This window comes from Sinohyriopsis cumingii, chromosome 3 (assembly GCF_028554795.1).
Source record: "Sinohyriopsis cumingii isolate HCF-2022 chromosome 3, ASM2855479v2, whole genome shotgun sequence".
Taxonomy (NCBI): Eukaryota; Metazoa; Mollusca; class Bivalvia; order Unionida; family Unionidae; genus Sinohyriopsis; species Sinohyriopsis cumingii.
Genome location: NC_142963.1, coordinates 94170037 through 94182544, shown reverse-complemented (window position 1 = coordinate 94182544; position 12508 = coordinate 94170037). Strand labels below are relative to the sequence as shown.

Sequence of the window (12508 nt, the reverse complement as noted above, 5' to 3'; positions counted from 1 at the left end):
CTGTCTATGTTTACGTCACTGTCTGTACATGTATATGACTGTCTCCGTCTATGTATATAACTGTATATTTCTCTCTCACTCTCTCTCTCTCTCTCTCTCTCTCTCTCTCTCTCTCTCTCTCTCTATATATATATATATATATATATATATATATATATATATATATATATATATATATATATATATATATATATATATATATATATCTTTGTGACTTAATTCTTAAGGCCATTTCGTATCTACTTTAAGTTATGGGGAAAATCATCAACACATTTTTTTTAAGATTGTACAAGCATTCTTCAAATCCTTTCTCTGCCAAAACTGTCATCATATACACAAAGCTTTGATCTTTTATCAACTTTTTACTTTTCAACGAAAATATTTATGGTAAGAAATATCTTTTCAAACGATAAGACACATTAATGGTGGATTCAATTTCAGCTACAGTACTTCTTCGTCTTAAGGTGTACGTCTACTGGGCAGCAGTCATAAATAAACACAGAAGAAATATATGTCATTCTTGCCAGTCATGCTGTGCATCCGAGTTTTCTCAGTGTCCATAAAAGATTGATGCTCCTACATTTTTCTTACAGTTTATCGGCTCGTTAGGATTTGGTTTCATTCACCTGTTCTATGCGAATTCCTTCTTGTCAGTTTATGAAACGAGTCTGTTCTTTGTCACCAGAGTATTAAAATTAATTCTTACAATTCCCGGATTTATTTAATACTGAGATAGTAAATGTTTCAAATGTTAAACCGTGCCTTCAACTTTGGAATTCAAGTCATACCATACCTTCAAAGTGCTACTTACTTAAATTGTATAAAATGCCGTGTGGAAAAAGAATGAACAGCTGCACAGAATCCATCATATTTACTAAACTAAAAGCCGTAGTTTTTGTTCAATCTACTTAAGTGCATAAGAAAACAAAAAACAAAAAGCCATCACAGCATTTTAATTTATCTTTATGATTATTTAGACTGTGTTCATATTAAGTGTGTGATAACAACCATCAATCCATCTCACCATACTATTATTCCTATTATTTTCTCAATCCATCCGCCTATCCATCAACATATCGCCCGTATTTCTCTCCCTCCCCCTCTCTCTCTCCCCCCCCTCTCTCTCTCTCTCTCTCTCTCTCTCTCTCTCTCTCTCTCTATATATATATATATATATATATATATATATATATATATATATATATATATATATATATATATATATATATATATATATATATATATATGAGAGACAGACAGAAACAGAGGCAGAGACAGACATACAGACAGATACACACACAGCTTTGCTCTGTGTGACAGGAAAAGTACCCATACATTAATGTCACTTCATCCGTGTATCGCTGCCTGCTTAGGCACTGCTGATTATAAACGTGCAGGAAAATAATCGCTGAGATTGAAGGATTCACGGTACTAATTCAGTTCCCACAGTAAACCTATGCAAACCCCATGATATTAAAAATTAAATAACTTAAAACTTTTGAGTGCTCATGATCAAACCTATATTTATCAGTATAGATGAAGCCTGGATGTCAGCTTCTGTGTAGAGGAAAGGACATGAGCCGTGGTATTTTCTGGACCTGCATGTGTTTGAAACATGTGCTTTCAATTCCGCACCAAAGAGTCAGGTGCTAATTTTAGTAATGAGTGTTCCAAACTCAGGACTGAAATTCCATCAATAAAACAATGTCTCTATTTTTTTCCACTTGCAACTAGGATAAGCTTTCAAAAGGTTCTTTTCCTACAACATAACTTACATTATTAACCAACCATGGTCATCTTAACTCATATATACTCTATTTTAGGTTCACCCATTTCCAGGCTGGTTCCTATTTTTCCATACCATAAGTACCGTCTGTCCTGAAGCTTGACGCAAGTTACACTGACACCAAAACAACAAACAGAGCAAGCACTTATCCCTGAAACCCAACGATAAGCGCTTTCCTCTCTTCTTTGTATATTAATGACAATTTATAATTACGATTTCAATTAGTTTGTTAAGTGTTATTAATATCACACAATTTTTACCACAATAGATATCTGTATTGTACCTTGTGTTCACAATAGTTATAGATAACTTGTCGATCATTTAGAGTGTGTGTGTGTGTGTGTGTCAAAATATATGTTTGAACCTTATGCATCACGTGTTTTTTCTCTTCTAGTGTTCTTTATCAAATACCATGCGACCTATTGTGCTAACATTGTAATGTAATTTTACCATATTGTAAGATCGAAATGTACAATAATCATCACATTTGATTAGTATTTTGGCAAATTACATCAGTTGGTATCATTCGCACCAAAAAGCGATCATAAACATGTAAATCCTTTGCAGAGTATCAGAACTCGGGAAATAAACGTGGAAAAAACGGATCTTTTCGGCGAACTGACATGTTCAGTGTTTTACTGTTTGTTCCGAACAAAGCAGCTTCAAGTAATGCCGATGGAGATTACGGCTTTATAAGTCACATAACGCAATTTGTTTTTTAGTTTTTTATCTGCCTGTTTATGTCGTAAAAATCACGACCATATGACTGAATCTTTTGAAATTGGCTGAAATAAGATGGTCAGTATAAATAACATCATTAAGTTACGTTTTCTCAGTTCAGTTTATGTATGTTCTTCTAAAATTTTCACAGATATGTACAGCCTTGATTTCATACTATTCATTAAATACGGGTTTTAAAGCTGCCAAAGTAGCTCTTTAGGAACGAATGGAACAATCCTGCACTGATTCAGTTTTAGAGGCTATAAATGAGCACGGATTACATATCAATACCTTAGCACTGATATCAGCTGAACAGGTCCAACTTATTTAGATATCATTAAAGTCCGAACACTGGCATCAGCTGATCAAGTCCCACTTAATTACATATCATGAAAAACTTAACGAAAAAAACCCAACTCGTATTCATCACTGCCAGTTTTTTGTGTAAACTATAAAGGGAACTAAGAGTTCCTCTGGAAACCCGATGGCATGCGGACAAATCTAATTAAATCTAATTAACGTTTGCGTGACTGGTAACTACGTATTTTCTGTATTCTTAAAATGATGCAAAGGACAGACATCTTGTTTTGCTTTCAAACTTCATTACTGAAGTGATGGAACCAGTCTACAATATTTGTATTGGCAACTGGAATGCAATAATATTATAGTGCTTTTACTATATCTCTAAACAGTTCGCATGCCCTTCCATCGTCATCATTCGAATCGTTTTCGCTGATAATTATGTGTAACTCCTTAAGAAATGTTGAATAAGTTCTGCTTAATGTTCTAGGTCTTCAAATAAGTAACAGAACGGAAATGAAACCAACAATTTGAGAAAATCATCAAATAATTTTTTTTCCTAGAATACAAAGTGAAAATTTAAAAACCATATAAGAAGTAGAGTTCACGAGTTGGGATGATATGAGATCCCTCTTCCTTATGGTGTTTGGTTATCGTTATCTAGGAGATGACCGACCACGGTGTTATTGCCTGGATCGAGTCAACAATACAATAAAATATGAAATTAATGGATGGAGATCTGAACAGAGATATAGAATAAAACAGCTTAAGTCCCAGTATATAAAATATAACAATTTAAATCAATTACATTAACAAAATGAGATAGAATGATATTTCAATGATTCACTTTCTCTTAGAAATAGAGTTACCGAAATGCAGTAAGTCAATAGAACAAATTTCATCATATAATCGAGTGATTGATTGAACTCAAAATGCCGGAATGTCAGCATCACCTGGTTGCTTTTGAAATGTGATGTTGGTAATAGGTCGGCATTAGCGTATTTATATTCTCTCTCTCCGGGTAATCAGCCACCGTCTTGGTTATAGCCTGTGCTCTTTTCTACTTTGCAGTACAGGTATGGGACTATTTCCTTTGTGCTTCCCAATCCCTCGCTCGCTTATCATCAGAGAATTCCCTCTGTCTCTTCCTGGTCTCCCAAATTCCAGACCCTCCGTCCCGATATATATATATATATATATATATATATATATATATATATATATATATATATATATATATATATATATATATATATATATATAGTATGTATGTATGTAATACTCTTACGAGTATGATTCGATTTAAACCTTCTATTAATTCTCAGGGTGAAATAGTCTTTCTAGCATGCAATCCTGACTTTATTACAAGCAGAATGAAGAGAGATGGTTGATCACGTGGTGTGTGATTTCGAGGGTACAATCTCTTGAAAATAATAAGTAGCAATGACCAAAGTAAAACGTCATGGTAACATCTCTGTAGTGCTAACCAAAACCGTGCTGTCTTATCTCACGTACATTTGGCGGTTTAAACAAGATGGTATAGACTATCAGTTAAATGCGTCATCTCGTTATGACTAATTCTTGATGCAGTTGGTCGGAAGACCACACTGCTTTCACTACGTTTGGCAATATCGAGAATGCTTGCGTTTAATGCGATCCTAATTGAATTGATCTCTTAAAACGGAGTTTTCAGATTTGAAAAGGAAACATTTCGTGGTTAATTGATGACATTTCTTTATATAAAAAACACAACAAAAACAAGTTCTTAGTAAACTAGACATTGATCTGACCGTTTTCTAACATTTTGCTTTAAGGAGATAATGAAATTAGCGCGTGAGATATACCTTCATTGTGCCTTTGAGAGTCATCTCTTGAATTCCATGTTTTCTGGTATAGTATGATTCGTTCGTTTGTTAGCAACATTGAAAATAAAGATAGATGTTTTTGAAGATGTGTAATGTATATCAAAAATATGCAGATAATCTATTTTGTTCGAAGAATGTTATCGTTCTTCATTATTTGTTAAATTAAAAAACAGATGTAAAAATATAAGTGCGCGCTATTCTTAGTGGACCAAGAATATAAAGTACAAAGTTCTAAAGGCCCACTTTAATATATCTAGGTCAACATTAACATATCTAGGTCAACCAACTACGAATTATAGTATTTATTCTAAAAGGCTGAAATTTGTAATAATAACTAGTTTTCTCTGCTCATGTATCCCTTTCATCCAGGTTTTGTAACTACTTCACCTGGAATACGGCTTTTCATGGTAGTACAAACCAATTCAGCACAGTTTGGCTGTTTCCTGCATCTGTTTGCTTTCAACTAAATGTGATGCTGCTTTTGTCAGTTTCCCGATATCTCAGTCTTTATACATTATTACACTTTTCAAAGGAAAACATGTAATCTTCTGCATTTTAAGTATGATAATATCGATCTCATCTAGCACGACACTAACTTGTACAACATACTTTTTTTATTTTACCACGAACTATACTATATGAAAGCAATAATGGATGCCTCTGAACACTTACTCCTTTTCACAACTGGTGTATTATTTTGTTTGTTGATTATATTTAGGCACTCGTCAAGAAATTGCCAATAACATCTATTATACTCGTATACTTTTTAAACTTGGTTGCAATATTTCGTTTCTCTTAGATTAAAAAAATGAATGGCGATGCATATTATTAGCCAATGATTATGTCTAAACCCAAGTTAATATCAAACAGTTTTAGTCAATTTCCTAACATATTACGCAGACATGTTGAGAGAATCGACCTTAGTTTCTGTTTTGCAGAGTAGAGTACATGTTTCTAGTCAAACGTAGGTGGTTAAGGGAGTAGACGTGTGCCAAGCTGATACTTATAGACTGACGATTGTACGAAAGGAAAACATTGAAAGGATATGGAAGCTATTAATCATGTTTGCACAATACAGTTTTAAATATTATAGGCCTGTATTCCTTTTTTCTTTCTCACATCTGAAATTTTAGGAATATATTTTATGTTGTTTTTTAAAGAACTGGTTCGAGACTGCTAATCGGGGCTATTTTTTTACCTCCTATAAGCCCGATGTTAATGCTATTAAGACAAAAGAGTGTTGGTCGGATTTCCTAATAGAAAAATCACTTTTCCTTTTCGGATGATTAGTGCATTATTTTATAATGATGATAATTATTTTGTCTTGGTTCGATCTCTCCTTTGTATCTATGGATTTTACAGAATTTTTGATAATGTAAATTAGAGATGGTGGAAACGAATCATCCAGTATCCAAGATTATCTGACACCCAGATTCGTTAGCTTGCCTTTGGCTCAGCTCCAAGCACAAACCTCGAAATCTCGTTTTCTAACTCAGTACAATCCGTAAATCTAACAGCATACATTCAATTTAACTTTCACTTCATCAAAACTTAATTAAGATTAGGCACTCTTAAGAAACAACTGACAAATAGGGAAACTGACAAAAAAGAAACTATGAAATCCAAAATGAAAAGAAGACACATACATTTCAATAATATGCCATTTGGCATGGTGTGTCCTGAGCTGTATGAATGAAACGCATTATGGCATGGCAAATCTCGGTTTATCCTGAGTTGTATACATGAAATGCGTTATAGCATGGTAAATCTCGGTGTATCCAGAGTTGTATAAATGAAATGCATTATGGCATGGTAAAACTCGGTGTATCCAGAGTTGTATAAATGAAATGCATTATGACATGGTAAATCTCGGTGTATCCTGAGCTGTGTAAATGAAAGGCATTATTGCATGGTAAAACTCGGTGTACCCAGAGTTGTATAAATGAAATGCATTATGGCATGGTAAATCTCGGTTTATCCTGAGCTGTGTAAATGAAAGGCATTATGGCATGGTAAATCTCGGTGTATCCAGAGTTGTATAAATGAAATGCATTATGACATGGTAAATCTCGGTGTATCCTGAGCTGTGTAAATGAAAGGCACTATGGCATGGTAAAACTCGGTGTATCCTGAGCTGTGTAAATGAAAGGCATTATGGCATGGTAAAACTCGATGTATCCAGAATTGTATAAATGAAATGCATTATGACATGGTAAATCTCGGTGTATCCAGAGTTGTATAAATGAAATGCATTATGGCATGGTAAATCTCGGTGTATCCAGAGTTGTGTAAACGAAATGCATTATGACATGCTAAATATCGGTGTATACTGAGCTGTATGAAAGAAGTACATGAACTACAGTTACAATAAAATATCCAGTATACAACATACATATAAACAGCTTACACATAAATATACACATAAACATGCGACATACAGCTGACATATAAATATACACATAAACATCCGACATACAGCTGACACATAAATATACACATAAACATCCGACATACAGCTGACATATAAATATACACATAAACATCCGACATACAGCTGACACATAAATATACACATAAACATCCGACATACAGCTGACATATAAATATACACATAAACATCCGACATACAGCTGACACATAAATATACACATAAACATCCGACATACAGCTGACACATAAATATACACATAAACATCCGACATACAGCTGACACATAAATATACACATTCAACATCGAGCATAAAACATGCACCTAAACATACAGTTTGAACATCGGACTTAACATCTTACACATAAATAACCCATTAGACATATGACAAATAGAATACACATAAGCATACACATGAAATATCCGCATACAACATACGTTGAACAAACACATAATCATACACATAAAACATCCGGCATACAGCATACACATAGACTTACACATAAAACCTCTGACATTATCATATATTGCCTGGTAGCGGTCATAAATTAGTTAATGTTTATCAAGGTATCAACCTGTAGATAAATAGAAAGATCATGTAAATGCACGCGAAATGTACATCTGCTTTGTGTCTGATACTGGTGTAGGCATTCAGTATAACTAATCATATTTATACTGATGTTCATGTAAGGCATTCAATACAACCAATCATATTTATTCAGACTCTCAATAAGGCATTCAATATAACTAATCATATTTATACTGATGTTCATGTACCGCATTGAGTATAACCAATCATATTTATACTGATGTTCATGTAAGGCATTCAGTATTGCCAATCATATTTATACTGACTCTCAATAAGGCATGCAATATAACCAGTCATATTTATACTGATGTTCATGTAAGGCATTCAATATTGCCAATCATATTTATACCGATGGTCAATAAGGCATTCAATATAACTAATCATATTTATAATGATGTTCATGTAAGGCATTCGATATAACTAATCATATGTATACTGACTCTCAATAAAGCATTCAATATGACTAATCATATTTATACTGATGGTCATGTAAGGCATTCAATACAACCAATCATATTTATTCAGACTCTCAATAAGGCATTCAATATAACTAATCATATTTATACTGATGTTCATGTACGGCATTGAGTATAACCAATCATATTTATACTGATGTTCATGTAAGGCATTCAATATTGCCGATCATATTTATACTGACTGTCATGTAAGGCATGCAATATAACCAATCATATTTATACTGATGTTCATGTTAACCTTGTAAGGTATTCAATACAACCAATCATATTTATTCGGACTCTCAATAAGGCATTCAATATAACTAATCATATTTATACTGATGTTCATGTACGGCATTGGGTATAACCAGTCATATTTATGCTGATGTTCATGTAAGGCATTCAATATTGCGAATCATATTTATAATGATGGTCGTGTCAGATTATGATATTGTGATGAGTGTATAGATGTAACATGAATGGTAAGTTGAGTTTTGAGATTTCAGATGGCGATATTCTGGAAAGCGTGACCGATGTCACATGGATGGTACAGTTGTGTTTTGAGATTTCATATGGTGATATTTTGGAACGCGTGTCTGATGTAACATGAACAGAGCATTTGAGCAAGACATTATTAAAGCGTGTGTGATGTTTGGATTTTAAATAATTATAAAACATAAAAGATAAAGATGAAGCATATCAAAAGAAAAATCAAAAGAAATTGATTCACCTGGTAAATTTGATACGTCTGTAATCCGAACAATCAAAGCTGGAAATAATCATGGATATTACCAGACGAAATGAAAACGGATCATATGAAAAAATGCGATGTACTAATATATGGTTTTAACATGCTAAAGCAGAATCAAAACATGAAAGATTATAAACTGATGTCTGAAATTTTGAACAAGTTAATAAGCTATGAAGTAAAATGAAAGAATGTTAGTTTGGTTGTAGAGGTACTTCAGTTGTTTTCTAATTTTGTGATATCAGATAATGTGTTCAAGCAATAAACCATAGTCAACTAAATCAGAAACTATTTGAAGTTTAGTTTCTTATTTTTCGTTTTTGTTCTGTTTCAGTTTTCTCCTCCGTTGTCTCTGTGTTACATTTATCGCATATTTTCATTTATTTGAAGGCGTATTCTTCTATACTTTGAGGTTAGAGATTATAATGTCCCCCTTTGGTTCCTCCGTTACGTTTTTGTTGGCCGTATTGTGTTTTACAGTTGTTGATATATCTGACTCGGTTATCATCGATCATCCTACTGGAACGACCAGCAGCAATACCATAAGTATAATAAGAAAGACAATTTCATTGGGATGATAGGAAATATGCAAATCGTAAGCAAGTACTGAAAACTGAACACGCCTTTTGTTAACATATTCAGTACGGATTTCTTAGCATAGCATTGTGAAAATTGGAAACATTATGACAATCATACATCGGCTTAAACAGGAATTTTGGTTCTAATATTTTATACTATTTTTATTTTGGAAACCCAAAACACAACAATTTAATATTCGGCTATGTTCTTGGGTTATTTTATTTGTTTGAGAGAGTATGTTACACAAAAATGAAGAAATACGTGTTCCTTATGGAAAATATATTAATTTTTTTTTCAGGACAATTTTAAAGAAATTTTTAGTTTAATGTGAAAAGCAAACACCAATTAAACAGGACTGTTCTTAAGAAATAAAAGCAAGATTTATAATAAATGACAGCAATTTTATCTCAAAAAGCCAGCCGGATGAAATCGATTGACCAATTATAGTCATACCTTCAATAAAATAAATGCATACATGTGTAATAAATAAATAAAAACTGAAGAATTCATGTCCGGTTTAAACTGTGCCTTATTTATTTACGTGGAAACTAAAAATACGCAGAATATTGTTTAATGAATTTTAGTATTATTGGTGCCATCTTTGTGTTGATAGTCCTAAAATTTAAATAAACGGTTGCGTTTTGCAAGGGGAGAATTCCATGTAATTTTTTTTCCTGAATTTGAACAGACCTGTGACATTTAAGTTTGGGCTGAAAGAGAGTAAAATCTTCTCCAATAATTGCAAAAATATAAAATAATCTATTCAGGACCGTTAAAATAGGCATTGCCCTTCCATTTGTAGAGCTTCTACGGCAGAACCGTTAACAGCCGAGCATGTTTGTTCCTGTCAGAATCAGTTCTGGTAAATCCTTGTTCATGTAACATTCGGTAGTAACAAAAGTAGTCGATAATTTCGAGGTATGCTACTTTGGAATTCAGCCAAATAGTGGCATCTTGTTTTATTTTTATTTTACTTCCTTACCTATCCAAGTTATTATCTTTTTCCCAGTGACCTTTGTTCATGCCAGAAACGCGCTTCTGGTTGGCGAGTTACATATATTCAATGTTTGCTAAGCGCACCAAGTTTTAGACCGGTTTCTATTACCATGACATGTTGCTAATATATCAAATAAATTTAAAATGCTACAAGCCCAGATGTGCTAGATGGCATTTTCTACCGCAGTTTCAATGCGCAGTGAATATCCCTACAATATTGCAATCGTTTAAGACTACACAGTGTTGCCTTAACTTCATGTTACCGAAAACAATTTTATTGATACAAATAGGAGGCGAATTGATCAATGCAACATACAGCTTGAATTTTGAATAAAACGGGTCACATACATAAACCATTAAGACGATTTAATTCTTTTTTATTTTATCATGACTTTGATTCTTTTTTTAAATCGTACAATTGGTGGTGATTGTGAGTGTCGTCTGTTGGTTGTTGGCTACTTAATCTTTAGTGTTGGTATAAAGGCTTTAATTAGCCGTATAAGATGTTTTTTTATGTCATGGAGTACATCGTTACAGGTTTTTTATTTGTCTACATCTGTAGTAAATCGTTACGAAAGTGAGTTTGTATGCATGATGTAATATAAATTATTGAACACTTTCCCCGAGGATGTTCGAACTCAAGACAAAGCACTTAATTTCATCTCAGTGGAAACAATCTTGTATGAAAATTGTTTTAAGGAGTCATTGAACGGCGTAGGTTGTAATAAATTATGATAATGTGCATGTCACCGATTTATTATGGTTTTCAATATTCACGATATTCGATATATAACTATTAGCAATATTCACGACACCCGATATATTACGATTAGCAATATTCACGACATCCGATATAGTACGGTTTGCATTGTAAAATGTGTACTTAGTTTTCCACACTTAGTAAAGTAAAATTTCCATTAAATGAACTGTTGCAAATAACAGATTCGTCTTCCAGAGATACAGTATCATCTTATTCACCATGTTTTTCTTTAAGTTAAATGCTTCAAACAAATAAAAATATTGCAAGTTCTACATATCGTGCACTCCTTCCATTTAGTATTATGAGGGTGGGAAGTTTAAGATTTTTGTTCAAATATCTTTTTTTAAAAAGACATTAACGATGCTAGAAATCATAGGAAACGGCTCTGAAATCAGAGAATCTATTTGAATTTATCCAGATTTTATCCATTGGGAAAGCATTATCACAGTTAGAGGAGAAGAATACATTAAATATTTTATTGCCCGAAACGTTATAGTGACAGAAGAATCGGATAATTTCCAACATGATTCATATTTTCTGTCCAGTCTTAGCAATCCGAATAGTATGGGGGAAAAAGCGAAAAATATTTTACCCTTAAACATTTAAAAAAAAAGAAAACAGAATGTTAGAGACAGATTTGGAAAATGATAAGCCGTTAATCAGGACCAGATGCTGTAAAAAGTTGTAACTGGAAGTCTTTTGATAAAATTCTAACTTTGAAGCATGCATAATGCGGGCTAGAATCGCTCGCTTATAACAAATATAAGTTTAAATATTTGTTTTCATTCAGTGTTGTATTCTTTAAGCAGTTGAAACATGACAAAGACCTGTACGAATTCATAAGACAACACTCATTTGGAAGTACCGAATACAAATTTGTTTGGCTTTATAACTAGAGGTAATACGGTGAATCTAATCACTTAAATATGCGCAATCTATTTTAGGGAAGAAAAAAGACGCTATTTGGCTTATATATATGATAACGAGAGACTGGCGATTTTAGAAAAATGTGATAAGCTCAACGTTGTTTAGTCAAATACAAATCATTAATTCCAATTCAAATTCCGGGGGGGGGGGGGAACCTCTGTGTCTTCCATATGTTAGGACAAACAGGAAAGGTAACATAAAACCTTTTAATGTAGACTTCATAGAAAATGAACCCTCACCAACAGTATTTCTGTTTGTACACAAACCAAGCATGAAACGTGTTTTTTTTTTTTTTTATTCGAACTATCTCCTATGGTAATTTGAGGGGCAAATAAGGCCATGACGCCAGCGAACT

At 33.1% G+C, this 12508-nt stretch overlaps 1 protein-coding gene across 3 annotated transcripts in view; it reads left to right on the top strand.

Moving 5' to 3' along the window:
- The window catches only part of LOC149803314 (uncharacterized), a 93559-nt gene that overhangs the window by 32333 nt on the left and 48718 nt on the right, over positions 1 to 12508 (top strand). The window lies entirely within an intron of this gene.